This window comes from Bos grunniens, chromosome 12, assembly GCF_055505025.1.
Source record: "Bos grunniens cultivar Pamir isolate PY7600 chromosome 12, Bosgru_T2T1.0, whole genome shotgun sequence".
Classification (NCBI taxonomy): Eukaryota; Metazoa; Chordata; class Mammalia; order Artiodactyla; family Bovidae; genus Bos; species Bos grunniens.
This window is the reverse complement of record NC_141176.1, coordinates 20,962,991-20,986,590: the sequence shown is the minus strand read 5'-3', so window position 1 is coordinate 20,986,590 and position 23,600 is coordinate 20,962,991. Positions and strand designations below refer to the sequence as shown.

General features: G+C 39.0%; 1 protein-coding gene and 1 long non-coding RNA gene across 19 annotated transcripts in view; one reads left to right on the top strand and one right to left on the bottom strand.

Annotated features, from left to right (window-relative positions):
* LOC147361489 (uncharacterized) overlaps positions 1-13,262 on the top strand; it is a 112,009-nt gene extending 98,747 nt beyond the window's left edge. For 8 of the 18 annotated variants that reach the window (XR_015138006.1, XR_015138001.1, XR_015138012.1 and 5 more), the window contains 6 exons: positions 9,175-9,249; positions 9,694-9,740; positions 10,139-10,402; positions 11,800-12,233; positions 12,689-12,764; positions 13,006-13,262. This is a non-coding gene — a long non-coding RNA (uncharacterized LOC147361489). The remainder of the gene's footprint in view (positions 1-9,174; positions 9,250-9,693; positions 9,741-10,138; positions 10,403-11,799; positions 12,234-12,688; positions 12,765-13,005) is intronic. The other 10 variants (XR_015138011.1, XR_015138007.1, XR_015138010.1 and 7 more) reach the window with 8 other exon arrangements.
* Positions 1-23,600, bottom strand: part of FAM124A (family with sequence similarity 124 member A) — a 119,332-nt gene that overhangs the window by 15,588 nt on the left and 80,144 nt on the right. The gene's annotated exons all lie outside the window — the stretch shown is intronic.

The window sequence follows — 23,600 nt, the reverse complement described above, 5'->3', positions numbered from 1 at the left end:
ATTATAAACAGTGCTGCGATGAACATTGGGGTACACGTGTCTCTTTCCCTTCTGGTTTCCTCAGTGTATATGCCCAGCAGTGGGATTGCTGGATCATAAGGCAGTTCTATTTCCAGTTTTTTAAGGAATCGCCACACTGTTCTCCATAGTGGCTGTACTAGTTTGCATTCCCACCAACAGTGCAAGAGGGTTCCCTTTTCTCCACACCCTCTCCAGCATTTATTGCTTGTAGACTTATGGATTGCAGCCATTCTGACTGGCGTGAAATGGTACCTCATAGTGGTTTTGATTTGCATTTCTCTGATAATGAGTGATGTTGAGCATCTTTTCATGTGTTTGTTAGCCATCTGTATGTCTTCTTTGGAGAAATGTCTATTTAGTTCTTTGGCCCATTTTTTGATTGGGTCATTTATTTTTCTGGAGTTGAGCTGTAGGAGTTGCTTGTATATTTTTGAGATTAGTTGTTTGTCAGTTGCTTCATTTGCTATTATTTTCTCCCATTCTGAAGGCTGCCTTTTCACCTTGCTAATAGTTTCCTTTGTTGTGCAGAAGCTTTTAAGTTTAATTAGGTCCCATTTGTTTATTTTTGCTTTTATTTCCAATATTCTGGGAGGTGGGTCATAGAGGATCCTGCTGTGATGTATGTCGGAGAGTGTTTTGCCTATGTTCTCCTCTAGGAGTTTTATAGTTTCTGGTCTTACATTGAGATCTTTAATCCATTTTGAGTTTATTTTTGTGTATGGTGTTAGAAAGTGGTCTAGTTTCATTCTTTTACAAGTGGTTGACCAGTTTTCCCAGCACCACTTGTTAAAGAGGTTGTCTTTAATCCATTGTATATTCTTGCCTCCTTTGTCAAAGATAAGGTGTCCATATGTGCGTGGATTTATCTCTGGGCTTTCTATTTTGTTCCACTGATCAATATTTCTGTCTTTGTGCCAGTACCATACTGTCTTGATAACTGTGGCTTTGTAGTAGAGCCTGAAGTCAGGCAGGTTGATTCCTCCAGTTCCATTCTTCTTTCTCAAGATCGCTTTGGCTATTCGAGGTTTTTTGTATTTCCATACAAATTGTGAAATTATTTGTTCTAGCTCTGTGAAGAATACCGTTGGTAGCTTGATAGGGATTGCATTGAATCTATAGATTGTTTTGGGTAGTATACTCATTTTCACTATATTGATTCTTCCAATCCATGAACATGGTATATTTCTCCATCTATTAGTGTCCTCTTTGATTTCTTTCACCAGTGTTTTATAGTTTTCTATATATAGGTCTTTGGTTTCTTTAGGTAGATATATTCCTAAGTATTTTATTTTTTCCGTTGCAATGGTGAATGGAATTGTTTCCTTAATTTCTCTTTCAGTTTTCTCATTATTAGTGTATAGGAATGCAAGGGATTTTTGTGTGTTGATTTTATATCCTGCAACTTTACTATAATCATTGATTAGTTCTAGTAATTTTCTGGTGGAGTCTTTAGGGTTTTCTATGTAGAGGATCATGTCATCTGCAAACAGTGAGAGTTTTACTTCTTCTTTTCCAATTTGGATTCCTTTTATTTCTTTTTCTGCTCTGATTGCTGTGGCCAAAACTTCCAAAACTATGTTGAATAGTAATGGTGAAAGTGGGCACCCTTGTCTTCTTCCTGACTTTAGAGGAAATGCTTTCAATTTTTCACCATTGAGGATAATGTTTGCTGTGGGTTTGTCATATATAGCTTTTATTATGTTGAGGTATATTCCTTCTATTCCTGCTTTCTGGAGAGTTTTTATCATAAATGGATGTTGAATTTTGTCAAAGGCTTTCTCTGCATCTATTGAGATAATCATATGGTTTTTGTTTTTCAATTTGTTAATGTGATGTATAACATTGATTGATTTGCGGATATTGAAGAATCCTTGCATCCCTGGGATAAAGCCCACTTGGTCATGGTGTATGATCTTTTTAATGTGTTGTTGGATTCTGATTGCTAGAATTTTGTTAAGGATTTTTGCATCTATGTTCATCAGTGATATTGGCCTGTAGTTTTCTTTTTTTGTGGGATCTTTGTCAGGTTTTGGTATTAGGGTGATGGTGGCCTCATAGAATGAGTTTGGAAGTTTACCTTCCTCTGCAATTTTCTGGAAGAGTTTGAGCAGGATAGGTGTTAGCTCTTCTCTAAATTTTTGGTAGAATTCAGCTGTGAAGCCGTCTGGACTGGGGCTTTTGTTTGCTGGAAGATTTTTGATTACAGTTTCAATTTCCGTGCTTGTGATGGGTCTGTTAAGATTTTCTATTTCTTCCTGGTCGAGTTTTGGAAAGTTGTACTTTTCTAAGAATTTGTCCATTTCTTCCACGTTGTCCATTTTATTGGCATATAATTGTTGATAGTAGTCTCTTATGATCCTTTGTATTTCTGTGTTGTCTGTTGTGATCTCTCCAGTTTCATTTCTAATTTTATTGATTTGATTTTTCTCCCTTTGTTTCTTGATGAGTCTGGCTAATGGTTTGTTAATTTTATTTATCCTTTCAAAGAACCAGCTTTTGGCTTTGTTGATTTTTGCTATGGTCTCTTTTGTTTCTTTTGCATTTATTTCTGCCCTAATTTTTAAGATTTCTTTCCTTCTACTAACCCCGGGGTTCTTCATTTCTTCCTTTTCTAGTTGCTTTAGGTGTAGGGTTAGGTTATTTATTTGAGTTTTTTCTTGTTTCTTTAGGTATGCCTGTATTGCTATGAACTTTCTCCTTAGGACTGCTTTTAAAGTGTCCCACAGGTTTTGAGTTGTTGTGTTTTCATTTTCATTAGTTTCTATGTAAATTTTGATTTCTTTTTTGATTTCTTCTGTGATTTGTTGGTTATTCAGCAGGGTGTTGTTCATCCTCCATATGTTGGAATTTTTAATAGTTTTTCTCCTGTAATTGAGATCTAATCTTACTGCATTGTGGTCAGAAAAGATGCTTGGAATGATTTCTATTTTTTTGAATTTACCAAGGCTAGATTTATGGCCCAGGATGTGATCTATCCTGGAGAAGGTTCCATGTGTGCTTGAGAAAAAGGTGAAATTCACTGTTTGGGGATGAAATGTCCTATAGATATCAATTAGGTCTAACTGGTCTATTGTATCGTTTAACGTTTGTGTTTCCTTGTTAATTTTCTGTTTAGTTGATCTATCCATAGATGTGAGTGGGGTATTAAAGTCTCCCACTATTATTGTGTTATTGTTAATTTCTCCTTTCATACTTGTTAGCATTTGTCTTACATATTGCGGCACTCCCGTGTTGGGTGCGTATATATTTATAATTGTTATATCTTCTTCTTGGATTGATCCTTTGATCATTATGTAGTGACCATCTTTGTCTCTCTTCACAGCCTTTGTTTTAAAGTCTATTTTATCTGATATGAGTATTGCTCCTCCTGCTTTCTTTTGGTCCCTATTTGCATGAAAAATCTTTTTCCAGCCCTTCACTTTCAGTCTGTATATGTCCCCTGTTTTGAGGTGGGTCTCTTGTAGACAACATATGTAGGGGTCTTGTTTTTGTATTCATTCAGCCAGTCTTTGTCTTTTGGTTGGCATTCAACCCATTTACATTTAAGGTAATTACTGATAAGTATGATCCCGTTGCCATTTACTTTATTGTTTTGGGTTCGAGTTTATACACTGTTTTTGTGTTTTCTGTCTAGAGAAAATCCTTTAGTATTTGTTGGAGAGCTGGTTTGGTGGTGCTGAATTCTCTCAGCTTTTGCTTGTCTGAGAAGCTTTTGATTTCTCCTTCATATTTGAATGAGATCCTTGCTGGGTACAATAATCTGGGCTGTAGGTTATTTTCTTTCATCACTTTAAGTATGTCTTGCCATTCCCTCCTGGCTTGAAGAGTTTCTATTGAAAGATCAGCTGTTATCCTAATGGGAATTCCCTTGTGTGTTATTTGTTGTTTTTCCCTTGCTGCTTTTAATATCTGTTCTTTGTGTTTGATCTTTGTTAATTTGATTAATATGTGTCTTGGGGTGTTTCGCCTTGGGTTTATCCTGTTTGGGACTCTCTGGGTTTCTTGGACTTGGGTGATTATTTCCTTCCCCATTTTAGGGAAGTTTTCAACTATTATCTCCTCAAGTATTTTCTCATGGTCTTTCTTTTTGTCTTCTTCTTCTGGGACCCCTATGATTCGAATGTTGTAGCGTTTAATATTGTCCTGGAGGTCTCTGAGATTGTCGTCATTTCTTTTAATTCGTTTTTCTTTTATCCTCTCTGATTCATTTATTTCAACCATTCTATCTTCTAATTCACTAATCCTATCTTCTGCCTCTGTTATTCTACTATTTGTTGCCTCCAGAGTGTTTTTAATTTCACTTATTGCATTATTCATTTTATATTGACTCTCTTTTATTTCTTCTAGGTCCTTGTTAAACCTTTCTTGCATCTTCCCAATCTTTGTCTCCAAGCTACTTATCTGTGATTCTATTTTGATTTCAAGATTTTGGATCAATTTCACTATCATTATTCGGAATTCTTTATCAGGTAGATTCCCTATCTCTTCCTCTTTTGTTTGGTTTGGTGGGCATTTATCCTGTTCCTTTATCTGCTGGGTATTCCTCTGTCTCTTCATCTTGTTTAAATTGCTGAGTTTGGGGTGTCCTTTCTGTATTCTGGCAGTTTGTGGAGTTCTATTTATTGTGGCTTTTCCTCACTCTGTGTGGGTTTGTACAGGTGGCTTGTCAAGGTTTCTTGGTTAGGGAAGCTTGTGTCGGTGTTCTGGTGAGTGGAGCTGTATTTCTTCTCCTCCTTTCAAAGACTTGGGTTGCTTTTCTGGGTGCCTGATGTCCTCTGCCGGCATTCAGAAGTTGTTTTGTGGAATTTACTCGGCGTTTAAATGTTCTTTTGATGAATTTGTGGGGGAGAAAGTGTTCTCCCCGTCCTACTCCTCCGCCATCTTAGCTCCCCCCCCCCACCCCCCCGTGCCTTTTCTAAAACCAGCTTGAACATCAGGAAGTTCACGGTTCACATATTGCTGAAGCCTGGCTTGGAGAATTTTGAGCATTACTTTACTAGCATGTGAAGTACAGGAACCAGAGATCAAATTGCCAACATTCACTGGATCATGGAAAAAGCAAGAGAGTTCCAGAAAAACATCTATTTCTGCTTTTTGACTATGCCAAAGCCTTTGACTGTGTGGATCACAATAAACTGTGGAAAATTCTGAAAGAGATGGGAATACCAGACCACCTGATCTGCCTCTTGAGAAATTTGTATGCAGGTCAGGAAGCAACAGTTAGAACTGGACATGGAACAACAGGCTGGTTCCAAATAGGAAAAGGAGTATGTCAAGGCTGTATATTGTCACCCTGCTTATTTAACTTATATGCAGAGTACATCATGAGAAACGCTGGACTGGAAGAAACACAATCTGGAATCAAGATTGCCGGGAGAAATATCAATAACCTCAAATATGCAGATGACACCACCCTTATGGCAGAAAGTGAAGAGGAACTCAAAAGCCTCTTGATGAAAGTGAAAGAGGAGAGTGAAAAAGTTGGCTTAAAGCTCAACATTCAGAAAACGAAGATCATGGCATCCAGTCCCATCACTTCATGGGAAATAGATGGGGAAACAGTGTCAGACTTTATTTTTGGGGGCTCCAAAATCACTGCAGATGGTGACTGCAGCCATGAAATTAAAAGACGCTTACTCCTTGGAAGGAAAGTTATATCCAACCTAGATAGCATATTCAAAAGCAGAGACATTACTTTGCCAACAAAGGTCTGTCTAGTCAAGGCTATGGTTTTTCCAGTGGTCATGTATGGATGTGAGAGTTGGACTGTGAAGAAGGCTGAGCACCAAAGAATTGATGCTTTTGAACTGTGGTGCTGGAGAAGACTCTTGAGACTCCCTTGGACTGCAAGGAGATCCAACCAGTCCATTCTGAAGGAGATCAGCCCTGGGATTTCTTTGGAAGGAATGATGCTAAAGCTGAAACTCCAGTACTTTGGCCACCTCATGTGAAGAGTTGACTCATTGGAAAAGACTCTGATGCTGGGAGGGATCGGGGGCAGGAGGAGAAGGGGATGACAGAGGATGAGATGGCTGGATGGCATCACTGACTCGATGGACGTGAGTCTGAATGAACTCCGGGAGTTGGTGATGGACAGGGAGGCCTGGCGTGTTGCGATTCATGGGGTCGCAAAGAGTCGGACACGACTGAGCAACTGAACTGAACTGATCCTGCAACTTTACTAAAGTTTTTAGTTCAAACAGTTTTCTAGTGCAGGGTTTTGGATTTTTCTCTATAAAATAGCATTTCATCTGCAAGTAGTGACAGGTTTTACTTCCTTTTCTTAAAAACACAACATGATTATATTTTAATAAAAATTACAATATAAAACACCATAGTAAATTGTTGGCAACAAAATATGGTATTTCATTGACATTGCATGACAAATGTTAATATCCTTTAGCCATAAATGAGTTCCTGGAATACTTATTTGTTTCTAATTTGGATGGCTTTTATATCTTTTTCTTGCCTAATTGTCCTGTCTAGAACTTGCAATACTACATTGAATAAAAGTGATGAAAGTTGGAATCCTTATTTCGCTTCTGATCATAGAGGTAAAGCTTTCAGCTTTTCACCACTGAGTGTGATGTTAGCTGTTGGTTTGTCATATGTGGCTTTTTTATGTTGAGATATGTTCCCTGTATACCCAATATGTTGAAAGTTTTCCGTAAATGTTGACTTTTGTCAAATGCTTTTTCTGCATCTATTGATTATGGTTGTATCTTTCATTTTGATAATGTGGTGAGTGAGTAAAGTCGCTCAGTTGTGTCTGACTCTTTGTGACCCCGTGGACTATAGCCCACCAGGCTCCTCCGTCCATGGGATTCTCCAGGCAAGAATACTGGAGTGGGTTGCCATTTCCTTCTGTAGGGATCTTCCCGACCCAGGGATAGAACCCAGGTCTCCCGCATTGCAGGCAGACGCTTTAACCTCTGAGCCACCAGGGAAGCCGCTTGATATTGTGGTATATCACACTAATTGATTTGCAGATGTTAAACTACCCTTGCACCTCTGGAATAAATCCCACTTGAATATGTTGTACAATTCTTTTAATGTATTGTTGAATTAGTTTGCTAATATTTTATTGAGGATTTTTGCATCTCTGTTCATCAGGGATATTGACCTGTAATTTTCTTATGGTGTTCTTATCTAGATGATTGGTAGCAGGGTAATGCTGACCTTATAAAATGGTTTTGGAAGAGTCCCCTCCCCTCTTTTTTGGGGAAAGACCTTGGGAAGGACTGGTATTAGTTTTTTCTTTAAATGTTTCGTAGAATTCACCAGTGAAGCCATCTGACCCTGGACTTCTTTTTGTTTGGAGATTTTTGGTTACCAATTCAATCTCCTTACTAGTAATCAGCCACAGATTTTGTCTTGTGATTCAGTCTTGGTAGATTGAATGTGCCTTGAAATATATTCATTTCTTCTAGGCTACTGAATTTATTGGCATCTAACTGTTCATAGTTCTGTTTCATGAGGCTTTGTGTTTCTGTGTTATCCATTTTAACCTTTCTTCTTTCATTTCTGATTTGAGTCCTGTCCTTTTCTTAGTGAGTCTAGCAAAGGTTTGTCAATTTTGTTATCTTTTCAGTGAACTGGCTCTTAGATTTACTGATCTTTTCTATTTTTGTCTTTTCATGTATATCCACTGTGATCTTTATCTCCTTCCTTCCATTAAATTTGAGCTTCTTTGTTCTTTTACTAATTTCTTGAGGTATAAAGATAGGTTTGTGTTTTTTTTTAGATCTTTTTTTGTTAGGACTTCTTTTGCTATATCCCATAAGTCTGGCATGTTGTATTTCCATTTTTTATTTATATTAAAGTATTTATTTCTCTTTTGCTTACTTGTTTGACCCATTGGTTGTTCAGCAGCATGTTGCTTCATCTTCACATACTTGTAAATTTTCTGGTTTTCTTATAATTAATTTTTAGGTTCATAATATTGTGGCTGGAAAAGATACATTTTAAATCATCTTAAATTACAGAGACCTTTTTTTTGACCTAACATATGATCTATCTTGGAGAATAATTCCATGTGTACTTGAAGAATGTGTATTCTGTTTTCTGTCTGATCTAGCCATTGATGAATGTGGAGTATTAAAGTCCCTATTAATACTGTAATGTTATTTCTTTGTTTGTTAATATTTGCTTTATATATTAAGGTGCTCCTATGTTGGGTTGTGGACTTTCCTGGTGGCTCAGTGGTAAAGATCCAGCCTGCCAACATAGGAGATGCGAGTTCGATCCCTGGATCATGAAGATCCCCTGGAGAAAGAAATAGCTACCACTCCAGTATTCTTGCCTGGGAAATCCCATGGACAGAGGAGCCTGGTGGGCTACAGTCCATGGGGTCACAGTCAGACATGACTTAGTGACTAAACAAAGTTGGGTTGCATAGCTCGTCTCAAATGTTATATCCTTTTGTTGGATTAACCCCTTTATCATTATAAAATAACCTTGTCTCTAATTAGTGTTTTACCATTCCTTCACTTTCAATCTGTGTGTATCCTTACATCTGAAGTAAGTATCTTATAGGCAACATATAGATGTATCTTGTCTTTTTATATCTATTCAGCTACTCTTTTGATTGGAGAATTCAGTCCATTTATATTTAAAGTGATTATTAATAGGTATGTCTTATGGTCATTCTGTTCATTGTTTTCTGGCTGTTTTGTAATTCCTCTTCTTTTCTGGCTCCTCCTCTGAAATTTGATGATATCTTGCCTTAGCATGCTTAGATTTTCTTTATTTTTTTTAATGGGTTTTTGCTTTAAGCTACCATGAGGCTTACAAAAAACAACTTATAAGTCTGTTTTGAATTGATAAGTTTAAAAGCATTCTAAAGTTCTTGTTGTCCAGTTGCTTTAGTCATGTCTGACTGCATTACCCGATGGACTGCAGCCTGCCAGGCTCCTCTGTCCATGGGATTCTCCAGGCAAGAATACTGGATTGGGTTGCTGTGCCCTCCTCCAGGAGATCTTCCCAACCCAGGGATTGAACCTGTGTCTCTTATATCTCCCGCATTGGCAGGCAGGTTCTCTACCACTAGCGCCTTGCTAAACCCCTCTAGTGTATTTTTCTCTGCAGTTATTATATTTTTCAGCTCTGTGACTTTCATTGCTACTTTCTTATATTTTCCTTCCTTTGTTGCAGGTCTCACTTTATGCACCCCATGTTCTCCTGAACTCATAAGCATCTTTATGACCATTGTTTTGAACTCATCATGAGGTAAATAACTTATCTCTGTATCATTAAGGTCTTTTTCTGAGATTTTTATCTTCTTCCATCTGGAGCATATTCTTCTATTTCTTTGACTTTCTGTGTTGGTGTGTGTATGCACTAGAGAAAACAGCCACTGCTCCTAGTCTGAAGTAGCAACCTCAAGTAAAAGATAAAATTACTGTCCAACCCTGCCCTAGTTGGTTGTGTTTGTTTAAGGAGCCTATTTTATTCCTAGTGGGTCCCAGAAGGGAGGGTGTTCCTAGACCTGTCAGTGTCCCAGAGGGGAGAATCTATCTGCTCCCTCTGTACTGAGCCTTGGGGTTGATAGCCGGTTAAGTCCTTATTGACCAGGGGATTTTTGCAGAAACTAATTCTGTTACTTGACTAACACTTCGGGGGTTAGCTACACCTGACATACCTGTAAATTCTTCTAATTTTTGTGAACTGTAGTCTTCAACACACTGTTCTGTAGAAGCAAAGGAGTATTCTCCAGCACGGTGAGTTTCATTTTCACTTTCCATATCAGTATCAGTCACTAAGGTTTTTTTTGTCTTTTTGTTGGTCTAATATTCATATAGTTAGAACTATACTCTGTAGAACTACCATCTTCTAGGATACTAGTATATATGTTCCTCGGACAATTAGAGAAAGTATCTGCATGAAACTCCCTGATAAATTCATGTTTATAATATACACATAGTTGGAACTAACACAGCAAAATGTGAATAACAGCAGTCATGAGCTGTAAATGAACTGGACCCTTGATCAATTTTAAGCTCCAGCAACTTTAATGCTGACATTAATTGTATCACCCTCTGAAAATGTATTGCTACATCTCCATTTGATAATGTTTGGGTAGCAAAAGATGTATTAATGTGTGTCAATAATGTGTTAGGAACTATTTCTTTGCTACTGTCCCATTGAACCTGTGAACATAAGCCTCACTGGCCACAAGAGCCAGGCTATCAAAGGACGTGTCCTCAGGGTGGCAGCCACAAATTCTGGGTCACCAGATTCTCAGAGACTATGGTGAATTGGAGCTGGGAAGACGGAAAGCATGAAGATGACAGTTACCAGCTTCCCCGGTCTTTGCAGAGGAAAGAAGTATGTGTGTGTGTGTGTGTGAGAGAAGCCTGGCTCACAGGCCACAGCTATGAAGGTAAGTTAAGAGGCTTCCTGTATAGGAGGATTGGGGCTTTTGATTCTCTTCTTCTCTGCTGTTCCCTGGGGTTAGATAGTTAAAATGTCTTGACTTGTTACAGTCCTGTGGGACCTGTGAGTGTAAGCTCTGCTGTCCACCAGAGCCAGGCAGCTAAGGGATTCCTCTGGATGGCAACTGCAAAAAGCAGGGCATAAGATGACTGCTCAAGCTCTTTCTAGGAGATACCAGTGACTTGGAGTGAGGGACAGTGTAAAGATAGCACCTTCCCGCCTCTGTTTTGGAGAGTAAGCCCCTGCACATGTGTTAAATTAGATGCCTGCCTCTTGGGCTGAAGCTTTAAGATAAACAAATTGACCTGTTTCACAGAAAGCCTTGGTATGTTTTAGTTGGCTGCCTCTGCTCTGGGCCCTAGAATGGGTGATTCTGCCTAAGCCCTTTAAGAATTCTATCACCTTCTGAATTTCTTGCACACAAGCCCCAGTGGCTTTCAAAGCTAGAGGTTCTCAGAGTTAGAGATAACTTGTCTCTCAGGTGGGAGCCAGGAGAAGAAAATGGCAACCCACTTCGGTACTCTTGGCTGGAGAATCCCATGGACGAAGGAGCCTGGTGGGCTACAGTCCATAGGGTCGCAAAGAGTCAGACATGACTGAGCGACTTCACTTTCAGGTGGGAGCCTTAAAATCTGGGCTTCAAACCCTTTGCTCCTTGGGGACAGGCTGGGAGTTAAAGAGCCCCTCTGATTGTGGGTCCTGGGGATACTGTGTCTCAGTCTCTCCTGCCTACTTTGCAGGAGTTGCTCTGCTAGTTTTAGAAGAAGTTGTTCCATCTGTAGCTAGAGGTTTGCTGTGTCCATGGTGGGAGGTGAGTTGAGGCTCCTCCTGTGTCACCATCTTGAACCAAAACCCTGGGCTGTCTTTTCTGAATGGTTAGTAGAAAGAGAGTGGGAGGATTCAGGCAAGATTCACTCTCAAAGTAATCTGTGTAGGTTAGTCGCTAAGTCATGTCCAACTCTTGTAACCCCATGGACTGTAGCCCTCCAGGCTCCTCGGTCCATGGGATTGCCCAAACAAGAATACTGGAGTGTTTTGCCACTTCCTTCTCCAGGGGATCTTCCTGACCTAGGGATTGAACCCGGGACTCTGGCATTGCAGGCAGACTCTTTACCAACTCAGCCACCAGGGAAGCCTAATCTGTGTACATTTTGTCAAATCAGCGACATTTCTAGGTTGAAAGTTTGAAAATTTTCAGAGATTCTAGGCTGTACAGGATGGTGGTTTAACCAAGTCTTCGCTGGACAGTTACTTGTCTGTTTTTATCCTCTTTGTTATTATGGAATTGTAAGGTTTTCAAACTGTCAGGGCTACATACTAATTCTTTTCTTTATGAAACGAAAGACAAGACAATGTATACCATTTTGCCGAACTGGCAAAATGGCAGCAAAGTGACTCTCCACCTGGACAGGCTTCCTGCCAATGGTTACACAGCCTCCCCAGCTTCACCCGACACACCTCTCCAAATACAAACCTGACCATGTTTCTCGGCAGAAGAGACTCACTGGCAAGCACTGCAAGAACTTGTCTACCCCATCGAGCCTTGGGTCTTCCTACAATTGCACTCTGTATGCTCTAGTCATTTGGAACTGCCATCATTCCCAAACAACCCATGCCACTCCTGATGCCTGTCTGCCTAGAGAACATCTGCCCGTCTTCAGAGACCAAGCCTAAGGGGGTGCTGTGAAGCCTCATCCGACCACTTCCCTTCTTTTGTGAACAAAAGGCTCTCATTTCTCTTGGCCACATAAGTAGGAGTGGAATTGCTGGGGCACAAGGTGAGCAACTGTTAGTTTCAGCTGGCACTTCCAAAGAAATCTACACCAAACTGACTGTACCAATGCATAGTTCTGCCAGGAGTTTACAAGGATTCCAACTGCTTTATATCCTCGCCAACCTTTATGGTTACAATTCTTTTTCATTTCAGTCATTTTGGTAGGTGATGGTGTTTCATCATGCTATTAACTGGCATCTTCCAGATGACTAATATTATCTTTTTATGTTTATTGGCCATTTGAATATCCTCTTTAGTGAAGCACCTGCTCTGTGTATACAGTATGTTCTAGATTCAATTCTTTTTCTTGGCTGTATGCATTCTAAATATCATTATACAGTCTGTGGCTTGTCATCTTACTCTCTTTCTGGTGTCTCTTGATGGGCAGGAGTTCTTTTTTTTAAGACTAGTAATAACTTTATAAAAAAAAATAAGATAAACATTTGTTATTCCACCCAGCAGCCATTCTGAAAGACACAATGAAAAGAGGCTTGGATCTCTGAGGACTACGGGCTGCCAAAAACAGGAGAGAGAAGTAAGCATCCATCAGTAAGCTTCCATTTTTTTAAGCGTCTTTTTCAGTTGAACCTGAGCTTACAAATCACCACAACAAACATTTTGCATAGAAGTATATTTACGTATTTAAAGGAACTAGGTTTAAATTTTTACTTAGTGCAGTAAGGCATTTAGGAGCTGGGTTGATTGACCTTTAACACCTATCCTTTATAGAAGTATTTTTAAAAAAATATTAATACATTCATATTTGTACAAAACAGGCACTCAAATTACTACTGAATAAATATAAGAAAATCAGAGATACCAAAGGAACATTTCATGCAAAGATGGGCTCGATAAAGGACAGAAATGGTATGGACCTAACAGAAGCAGAAGATATTAAGAAGAGGTGGCAAGAATACACAGAAGAACTATACAAAAAAGATCTTCATGACCCAGATAATCACGATGGTGTGATCACTGACCTACAGCCAGACATCCTGGAATGTGAAGTCAAGTGGGCATTAGAAAGCATCACTACGAACAAAGCTAGTGGAGGTGATAGAATTCCAGTTGAGCTATTCCAAATCCTGAAAGATAATCCTGTGAAAGTGCTGCACTCAACATGCCAGCAAATTTGGAAAACTCAGCAGTTGCCACAGGACTGGAAAAGGTCAGCTTTCATTCCAATCCCAAAGAAAGGCAATGCCAAAGAATGCTCAAACTACCGCACAATTGCACTCATCTCACACGCTAGTAAAGTAATGCTTAAAATTCTCCAAGCCAGGCTTCAGCAATACGTGAACCATGAACTTCCTGATGTTCAAGCTGGTTTTAGAAAAGGCAGAGGAACCAGAGATCAAATTGCCAACACCCGCTGGATCATCGAAAAAGAGAGTTCCAGAAAAACATCTATTTCTGCTTTATTGACTGTGCCAAAGCCTTTGTGTGGATCACAATAAACTGTGGAAAATTCTGAAAGAGATGGGAATACCAGACCACCTGATCTGCCTCTTGAGAAGTTTGTATGCAGGTCAGGAAGCAGCACTTAGAACTGGACATGGAACAACAGGCTGGTTCCAAATAGGGAAAGGAGTACGTCAAGGCTGTATACTGTCATCCTGCTTATTTAACTTCTATGCAGAGTACATCATGAGAAACGCTGGACTGGAAGAAACACAAGCTGGAATCAAGATTGCCGGGAGAAATATCAATAACCTCAGATATGCAGATGACACCACCCTTATGGCAGAAAGAGAAGAACTAAAGAGCCTCTTGATGAAAGTGAAAGTGGAGAGTGAAAAAGTTGCCTTAAGGCTCAACATTCAGAAAACGAAGATCATGGCATCCGGTCCCATCACTTCATGGCAAATAGGTGGAGAAACAGTGTCAGACTTTATTTTTCTGGGCTCCAAAATCACTGCAGATGGTGACTGCAGCCATGAAATTAAAAGACGCTTACTCCTTGGAAGGAAAGTTATGACCAACCTAGATAGCATATTGAAAAGCAGAGACATTACTTTGCCAACAAAGGTCCGTCTAGTCAAGGCTATGGTTTTTCCAGTGGTCATGTATGGATGTGAGAGTTGGACTGTGAAGAAAGCTGAGCACAGGATTGATGCTTTTGAACTGTGGTGTTGGAGAAGACTCTTGAGAGTCCCTTGGACTGCAAGGAGATCCAACCAGTCCATTCTGAAGATCATCAGCCCTGGGATTTCTTTGGAAGGAATGATGCTAAAGCTGAAACTCCAGTACTTTGGCCACCCAATACAAAGAGTTGACTCATTGGAGAAGACTCTGATGCTGGGAGGGATTGGGGGCAAGAGGAGAAGGGGACGACAGAGGATGAGATGGCTGGATGGCATCACCGACTCGATGGACGTGAGTCTGAGTGAACTCCGGGAGTTGGTGATGGACAGGGAGGCCTGGCGTGCTGCGATTGATGGGGTTGCAAAGAGTCGGACACGACTGAGCAACTGATTTGATCTGACATATATAAGATATGTATTTTTATCTCATACGTTGTCTTGGTGTTCAGTCCCTCTATTTAGTATCTTCTGTAATGCTTACCACACTTTCCCAAGATCTGATAATATTAAACAAAGGTGGTCCCTGAGGCAGCCCCTCAGATATTTCTTGACTTGAAATTTTTTCATCATTAGGTACTGCTACCACTATTCAATAATACTACAGTCCTCATTTTTCCCCATCAAAACCAAATATAACTGTTGGTATTTATGATTTATAATATTTGTATATATAAAAGCACCTTAAAATTCCCTTGATCATAAGCATAAGTGGTAAGCATTACAGAAATACTCCTTGCCACAGTTTAATGAGGAGATCCTAAAAGTAGCAGAAATGATCAACAACTTAAGCAAGAATCCCATTTTTGAAATTAGAATGAAAAAGAGTGAAGAATACCGACACAAACTATGTGGGACATGATCAAAAGAATATCTTCACTTTGGAGTCTTAGAACAGAGAAAGGATAAAGAGACCGAAATCTTATTCAGAGAAATATTAGCTGAAAAAGTCCCAAATCTGAGGGATGAGATAGCCATCTAGGTAAGGGAAGCTCAGAGATAACACCCAAAGAGATCCTCACTAAGACACATTATCATCAACCTCTCAAAAGTCAGGACAGTGAAAGCAGTGAGAGAAAATCCCAACCAGGGAATTCTGATAGAACTGTAAAGCTTTCAGCAGAAACCTCGTAGGCCTAGAGACAGTGGGATGATGTATTCAAAGCACTTAAGCAAACCAAATCTGTCACCCAGAAATGAAGGCGAGATAAAGACCAAACCAAAGCATGAGGGAATTTAATCACCATTAGACCTGCTTCCCAGGTGGCTCACAGGTGAAAAATCTGCCTGCCAATGCAGGAGACATAAGAGATGTGGGTTTGATCCCTGGGTCAGAAAGACCCCCTGAAGGAAGAAATGAGTGTTCTTACCTGGGAAACCCCTTGGACAGAGGAGCCTGGCGGGCTACAGTCCAGGGGGTCGCAAAGAGTCGGACACAACTGATTATCTGAGAACACAGACCTGCCCTACAAGAAATGCTGAAGAAAGTTCTTCAAACTGAAACAAATTAACATGAAAACATACTGAAATATAATACTGGTAAAGGTGAATACATATAGTCATATTCAAAATACTCAATACTTCAGCAGTGGTGTATAAATCACTTTGATAGCTAGCATATAGGTTAAAGACAACCGTGTTGAATGAAAGTAACCATAGCTGAAACATTATGTTAATATAACTTTTATAAATATAACAATACAGATGTTTAATATATGGGGCTTCCCAGGTGGTGCCAGTGGTAAAGAACCTGCCTACTAATGCAGGAGATGTGAGAGACACAAGTTCGATTCCTGGGTCAGGAAGATCCCCTGGAGAAGGGAATGGCAACCCATCCAATATTATGTTAATGTAACATTTATAAATATAAGTTGGGACATCAACATAATCTGAGGGGGCAGGTAAATGGGTGGATCTTTCTTAAGTAATGGAAGGTGTCATAATCATCTATTTTTAGCTGAAAACTATAAAATGTATTATGAAAGTCTCATGGAGAAGGCAATGGCCACCCACTCCAGTATTCTTGCCTGGAAAATCCCATGGATGGAGGAGCCTGGTGGGCTACAGTCCATGGGGTCGCAAGGAGTCGGACACGATTGAGCGACTTCCCTTTCAATTTTCACTTTCATGCATTGGAGAAGGAAATGGCAACCCACTCCAGTGTTCTTGCCTGGAGAATCCCAGGGATAGGGGAGACTGGTGGGCTGCCGTCCATGGGGTCGCACAGAGTCGGACACGACTGAAGTGACTTAGCAGCAGCAGCAGCAGCATGTAACCATAGACGAAAACCAGATAATAGATACAAAATGACAAGAAGTAAAGAATCAAAGCAAACTACTGCAAAAAGATAATCAAATTCACAAAGAAAGACAGCAAAAGGAACCAAGGAATGACAAAACAATCAAATTAACATTGGTGATAGTAAGTCTTTAGCTATCAATAATTAATGTAAATGGGCTAAAAATTGGTTAAATGGATTAAAAATAAGACCCATCTGTATCTGTCTACAAGAATTTCACTTAAGCAGTATAGATACTCACAAGCAGAATGTGAAGGGATTAGAAAAGACATTTGAAGCAAATAGAAACCTAAAGAAAGCAGAAGTGGTTGTATTTATATCAGACAAAATAGATATTAAGTCAAAAACTTAACAGGAGACAAGGTCATTATATAATGATGAAGGTGCAATTTATTAGATACCTAAACTGTAAAGATATGCACACCCAATATTAGAGTGTCTGAAATACTAAACAATTATTTTAAAATATTATTAAAAGATCTGAAGGGAAAAACAGACAACAATATACCACTTTAAACAGTGGGTAGACTATCCAGGTAGAAAGTCAAGAAGGAAATAATGGACATAAATGATGCTCTACAACACATGGACCTACAGACATATACAGAATAGACTATACAGTAGCAGCAGCACACACTTCTTCTTGCACACAAAACATTCTCCAGAATAAATCACAATGTCTTAGCAAATTTAAGAAGGTCAAAATTATACCAAGTATCTTTATACCATTGTGGTATAAAACTAGAAATCAAAAACAGGAGGAGAGCTGAAATGTTCCCAAGTATAATGAAAAACAAATGGATCAAAGAAGCAATCAAAAGTAAAATAAAAAATAGCCTAAAACAAATGAAAATAATAGCACAACATATAAAAACCCATGGGATGCTGCAAAGGCAGTTCTAAGAGGGAAGTTTATAGTGATAAACATCTCAAAGAATTAGAGAAGAAGAAACTAAGCCCAAATTTAGCAGAAAGGCAATAACAAAGATCAGAGCAGTAATAAATGAAATAGAGATTGATAAGCTAATAGAAGAGATTTACTGAATAATAAATTCAGTAAGTTGTAGGATACAAAATCAATATACAAAAACCTATTGCATTTCTGTATAGTAATAATGAACTATCACAAAGAAAAGTTAAAACCGTCCAACTTAAAATTGTATCAAAGTACTGAGGAATAAATTTAACCAAGGTGATCAAAGACCTGTACACTGAAAACTATAAGACACAGAGGAAAAAATTAAGACACAAATAAGTGGAAATATATTCTGGGCCCTAGATTGGAAGAATATTGTGAAAATGTCCATGTTACCCAAAGCCATCTACAGATTCAGTGCAATCCCTATCAAAATTCCAATGACATTTATCACAGAAATAGAACAATCCTAAAATTTGTTGTGGAACCACAAAAGACCTTGAATATCCAAAAGAATCTTGAGAAATAAGAACACAGAAGCATTAAGCCTCCTGATTTCAAACTATATTACAGAATAGTAATGGTAATCAACTGAAGTGTTGGAGAAGACTCTTGAGAGTCCCTTGGACTGTAAGATCAAACCTGTCCATCCTAAAGGAAATCAGTCCTGAATATTCATTGGAAGGACTGATGCTGAAGGTCCAATACTTTGGCTACCTGTTGCAAAGAGCTGATTGATTAGAAAAGACCCTGATGCTGGGAAGGATTGAAGGCAGGAGGAGAAGTGGACAACAGAGGATGAGATCATTGGATGGCATCATCAACTCAGAGGGCATGAGTTTGAGTAAATTCCGGGAGTTGGTGAAGGACAGGGAAACCTGGCATACTGCAGTCCATGGGATCGCAAAGAGTCAGACACGACTGAGCAACCGAACTGAATGGCAATCATAATAGTATGGTACTGGCATAAAAACAGACACATCAATCATTGCAACAGAATAGAGAGCCCAGAAATAAACCCATGCATATATGGTTAATTTATGACAAAAGGACCCAAGTATATACAATGGGAAAAGATGTCAGGAAACTGGATAGCCACTTGCAAAAGAATGAAACTAAACCATTCACTCCATACACAAAAATGAACTCAAAATGGATTAAAGACCTGAATATAAAACTTGAAACCATAAAACTCCTAGAAAAAAACAGTAAGCTCTTGAGATTGATCTTGATGATGATGACTTGAATTTGACACCAAAAGCAAAGGCAACAGAAGCAAAAATGAAAAAGTGAGAAGAGAATACATCAAACTAAAATCTTCAGCACAGCAAAAGAAACCACCAACAAAGTGAAAATGCAATCTACCAAATGGGAGAAAATATTTGAAAATCATGTATCTGATAAAGGGTTAATTATCCAAAATATAAAAAGAACTCATACACTCAATAGCAAAAAAAAAAGAAAGAAAAAAGTCCAATTAAGTAGAAGTCAAAGGATCTGAATAGACATTTTTCTAAGGAAGACATATTGATGGCCAACAGGTACACAAAATCGTGCTCAATGTCACTAATATCTTGGAAATGCAAATTAAAACCACAATGAGATATCATCTCACACCTATTAAAATGACTACTGTTAAACAGACAAGAAATAACAGTGTTGGGGAAGATATAGAAAAATGGGAACCCTTGTGCACTGTTATTGAGAATGTAAATTGGTACAGCCACTATGGAAAATAATATGGAGCTTCTCACAAAATTAAACACTAACTCAAGCATATCTTCACCCCCATGTTCATTGTGGCATTATTTACAATAGCCAAGACACAGAAGCAACCTAAGTATTTATCAACAGATGAATGGTAAACAAAATATGGGCGTACATATATATGTACACACACACACACACACACACACAGGAATATTAGTCATAAAAAGGAAACCTTGCTATTCTGGACAACACGGATAGAACTTGTGGTCATTTTGCTAAGTGAAACAAGTCAGACAAAGACAAATATCATAAGATCTTGGTTACATGTAGAATCAAAAAAATACCAAAAAAGGAAACAAAATGAGCTCATTGATACAGAGAACAGGGTATTATTATTAATTGCCAGAAGTCAGTTGGGGGATCAGTAAAATAGGCAAAGTGGGCCCAAATGTATAAAATCCTAGTTATAAGTCCTAGGGATGTAATATACAACATGGCGACTATATTAGTAATACTGTATTATGTATAAAAAAGTTGTAAAGAGTATATCTTAAAAGTTCTCTTCAGAAGAAAAAATTTTTCTATGTTTGATGATAAATGTTAATTAGACTCATGATGATTTTGCAATATATACAAATACTGAATCATTAGGTTGTATACCTGAAACAAATATAATGTGACAGGTCATTTAGACCTCAATAAAAAGAAAACCCTAAAGACTCCAATAAAAACTATTAGAATAAATGAATACAGTAAAGTTGGGGGATACAAAAATCAATATCATGTACATTTCTACACACTAACAATGAATTATCTGAGAGATTAAAAATTTCATTTACAATAGTACTATAAACAACAAAATACTTATCAATAAATTTAACCAAGGAGGCGAAAGATCTGCACACTCAAAACTAAGATATTAAAGAAAAAAGAATCTCATTTCTAGATTGGGAGAATTATTATAATGAACAGTCCATACCACCCAAATTGATTTATAGACTTAGTGGAATTACAATAAAAATTCCAATGACATTTTTTACAGAAACAGAAAAAATTACCCTAAAATGGGAAAAGAGTACATCAAAGGTTATTTTGTCACCCTGCTTGTTTAACTTATATGTAGAGTACATTATGCGAAATACTGGGCTGGATAAAGCACAAGCTGGAATCAAGATTGCTGGGAGAAATATCAAAACAACCTCAGACATGATACCACTCTAATGCAATGGTGATTGCAGCCATGAAATTAAAAGATGCTTACTCCTTGGAAGGAAAGTTATGACCAACCTAGATAGCATATTCAAAAGCAGAGACATTACTTTGCCAACAAAGGTTCGTCTAGTCAAGGCTATGGTTTTTCCAGTGGTCATGTATGGATGTGAGAGTTGGACTGTGAAGAAGGCTGAGCGCTGAAGAATTGATGCCTTTGAACTGTGGTGTTGGAGAAGACTCTTGAGAGTCCCTTGGACTGCAAGGAGATTCAACCAGTCCATTCTGAAGGAGATCAGCCCTGGGATTTCTTTGGAAGGAATGATGCTGAAGCTGAAACTCCAGTACTTTGGCCACCTCATGCGAAGAGTTGACTCATTGGAAAAGACTCTGATGCTGGGAGGGATTCGGGGCAGGAGGAGAAGGGGATGACAGAGGATGAGATGGCTGGATGGCATCACTGACTCGATGGACGTGAGTGTGAGTGAACTCTGGGAGTTTGTGATGGACAGGGAGGCCTGGCATGCTGCGATTCATGAGGTCGCAGAGAGTCAGACATGACTGAGCAACTGAACTGAATGGCAGAAAGCAAAGAGGAACTAAAGAGCCTTCTGATGAAGGTGAAAGAGGAGAGTGAAAAAGCTGGCTTAAAACTTAACTTCAAAAGACAAAGATCATGGCATCTGGTCCTATCACTTCACAACAAACAGAAAGGGGAAGAGTGGAAGCAATGACAGATTTTATCTTTTTAGGCTCCAAAATCACTGTAGATGGTGACTGCAGCCATGAAATTAAAAGATGCTTGCTCCTTGGAAGGAAAGTTATGAGAAATATAGCATATTAAAAAGCAGAGATATCACTTTGCTGACAAAGGTGCATATAGTCAAAGCTATGCTTTTTCTAGTAGTCATGTATAGATGTGAGAGTTGGACCATAAAGAAGGCTGAGTGCCAAAGAACTGATGCTTTTGAATTGTGGTGCTGGAGAAGGCTCTTGATAGTCCCTTGAACATCAAGGAGATCAAACCAGTCAATCCTAAAGGAAATCAATCCTGAATATTCATTGGAAGGAAATGATGCTAAACTCCAATATGTTGTCCACTAATGTGAAGAGATGGCTCATTGGAAAATATCCTGATGCTGGGAAAGATTGAGGGCAAGAAGAGACGGGGGTGGCAGAGGATGAGATGATTGGATGACATCACTGACCCAATGGACATGAGTTTGAGTAAACTCTGAGAGATGGTGAAGGACAGGAAAGCCTGGCGTGCTGCAATTCATGGGTCGCAAAGGGTTGGACACAATTTAGTGACCGAACAACAACAGCAAAGTGTTTTTGGAACCATAAAGCACTTCAGATAGCAAAAGTAATCCTGAGAAAGAAGAACAAAGCTGGAGACACCACAATATCTGATTTCAAAGGGACAGTGATCAAAACTGTATGTTTTTATGGTATGGCGTAAAAACACACACAGACCAGTGGAACAAAATTCAGATCCCAGAAATAAATCTATGCATATACGGTCAACTAATATTTGACAAAGAAGTCAAGAATACTCTAGAGAAAAGACCATCTGTTTAATAAATGGTGGTTGGAAAACTGAATATTCACACTTGGAAAAGAATGAAACTAGGCCCCTATTTTATACCACTTACAAATATTAACTTGAAGTGGATTAAAGACTTAAAAATAAACCTGAAACTATAAAACTCCTAGAAGAAACATAGGAAATAAAGCTCCTTGATATGGGTCTTGGTAATAATTTTTTGAATATGACATTTAAACCATAAACAGCAAAATACAAAAAATATACAAGTGGGACTAGATCAAATAAAAAGCTTCTACATAGCAAAAGAAAGGATCAACAAAGTGAAAAGACAACCCATGGAATGGAAGAAGATATTTGTAAATCACATATTGATGAGGGGTTAACGTAAACAAAGAACTCACACAACCTAATAGCAAAAACAAAAAATGACCCAAACAAAATGGACAAAGGACCTGAACAGACAATATTTTCAAAGAAAATATATGAATGGCCAACAGGTACATGAAAAGGTTTTCAACATCACTAATCATTGGGAAATGCAAATTGAAACCACCATGAGATATTACCTCTTATTTGTTACAAAGGCTATCATCAAAAAGAGATAATGAATGCTGATGAGGGTGTGGAAAAAAGAGAATATGAACTGCTACTGCTGCTGCTAAGTCACTTCAGTTGTGTCCAACTCTATGCGACCCACAGACGGCAGCCCACCAGGCTCCGCTGTCCCTGGGATTCTCCAGGCAAGAACACTGGAGTGGGTTGCCATTTCCTTCTCCAATGCATGAAAGTGAAAAGTGAAAGTGAAGTCGCTCAGTCGTGTCTGACTCTTCACGACCCCATGGACTGCACCCTTCCAGGCTCCTCTGTCCGTGGGATTTTCCAGGCAAGAGTACTGGAGTGGGGTGCCATTGCCTTCTCCAGGGGATCTTCCCGACCCAGGGATCAAACCCAGGTCTCCTGCATTGTAGGCAGATGCTTCACCACCTGAGCCACCAGGGAAGTCCTAAAACAATAAATGGTAGCGCTACTTCTAACACCCAAGACATGGAAGCAACCTAAGAGTCCATCAACAGATAAAGAAAATATGTTATATATCCCCGTGGAATACTATTCAGCCTCATGAAAGAAGGAAATCTTGCCATTTGTGACAACAGGGGCGTGTATGCATGCCAAGTCGCTTCAGTTGTGTCCGACTCTTTGTGACCCTATGACTGTAGCCCACCAATATAAGTGGACCCATGCAGTTCAAACCCGTATTGTTTAAGGGTCAGCTGTACTTTGGACTGTAGCCTGCCAGGTTCCTCTGTCCATGGAGATTCTCCTGGCAAGAATACTGGAGTGGGTTGCCATGCCCCCTGCAGGGGATCTTCCCAATCTGACTTACTTTACTACCTTAATGCCTCTGTCAGATAAAGACAAACACAACTTATATGTGGAATCTAAAAGCACTGAACTTGTAAAAACAATAAGATGGTGGTTATCAAGAGCTAGGGTAGGGGAATCAGAGAGTTGTTATTTCAAGGTACAAACTTGTAACTAGTAGATAAGTAAGTTCTGAAGATCTAATGCACAACAGTATTTCTAGTCATCAGTACTATATTATAAAC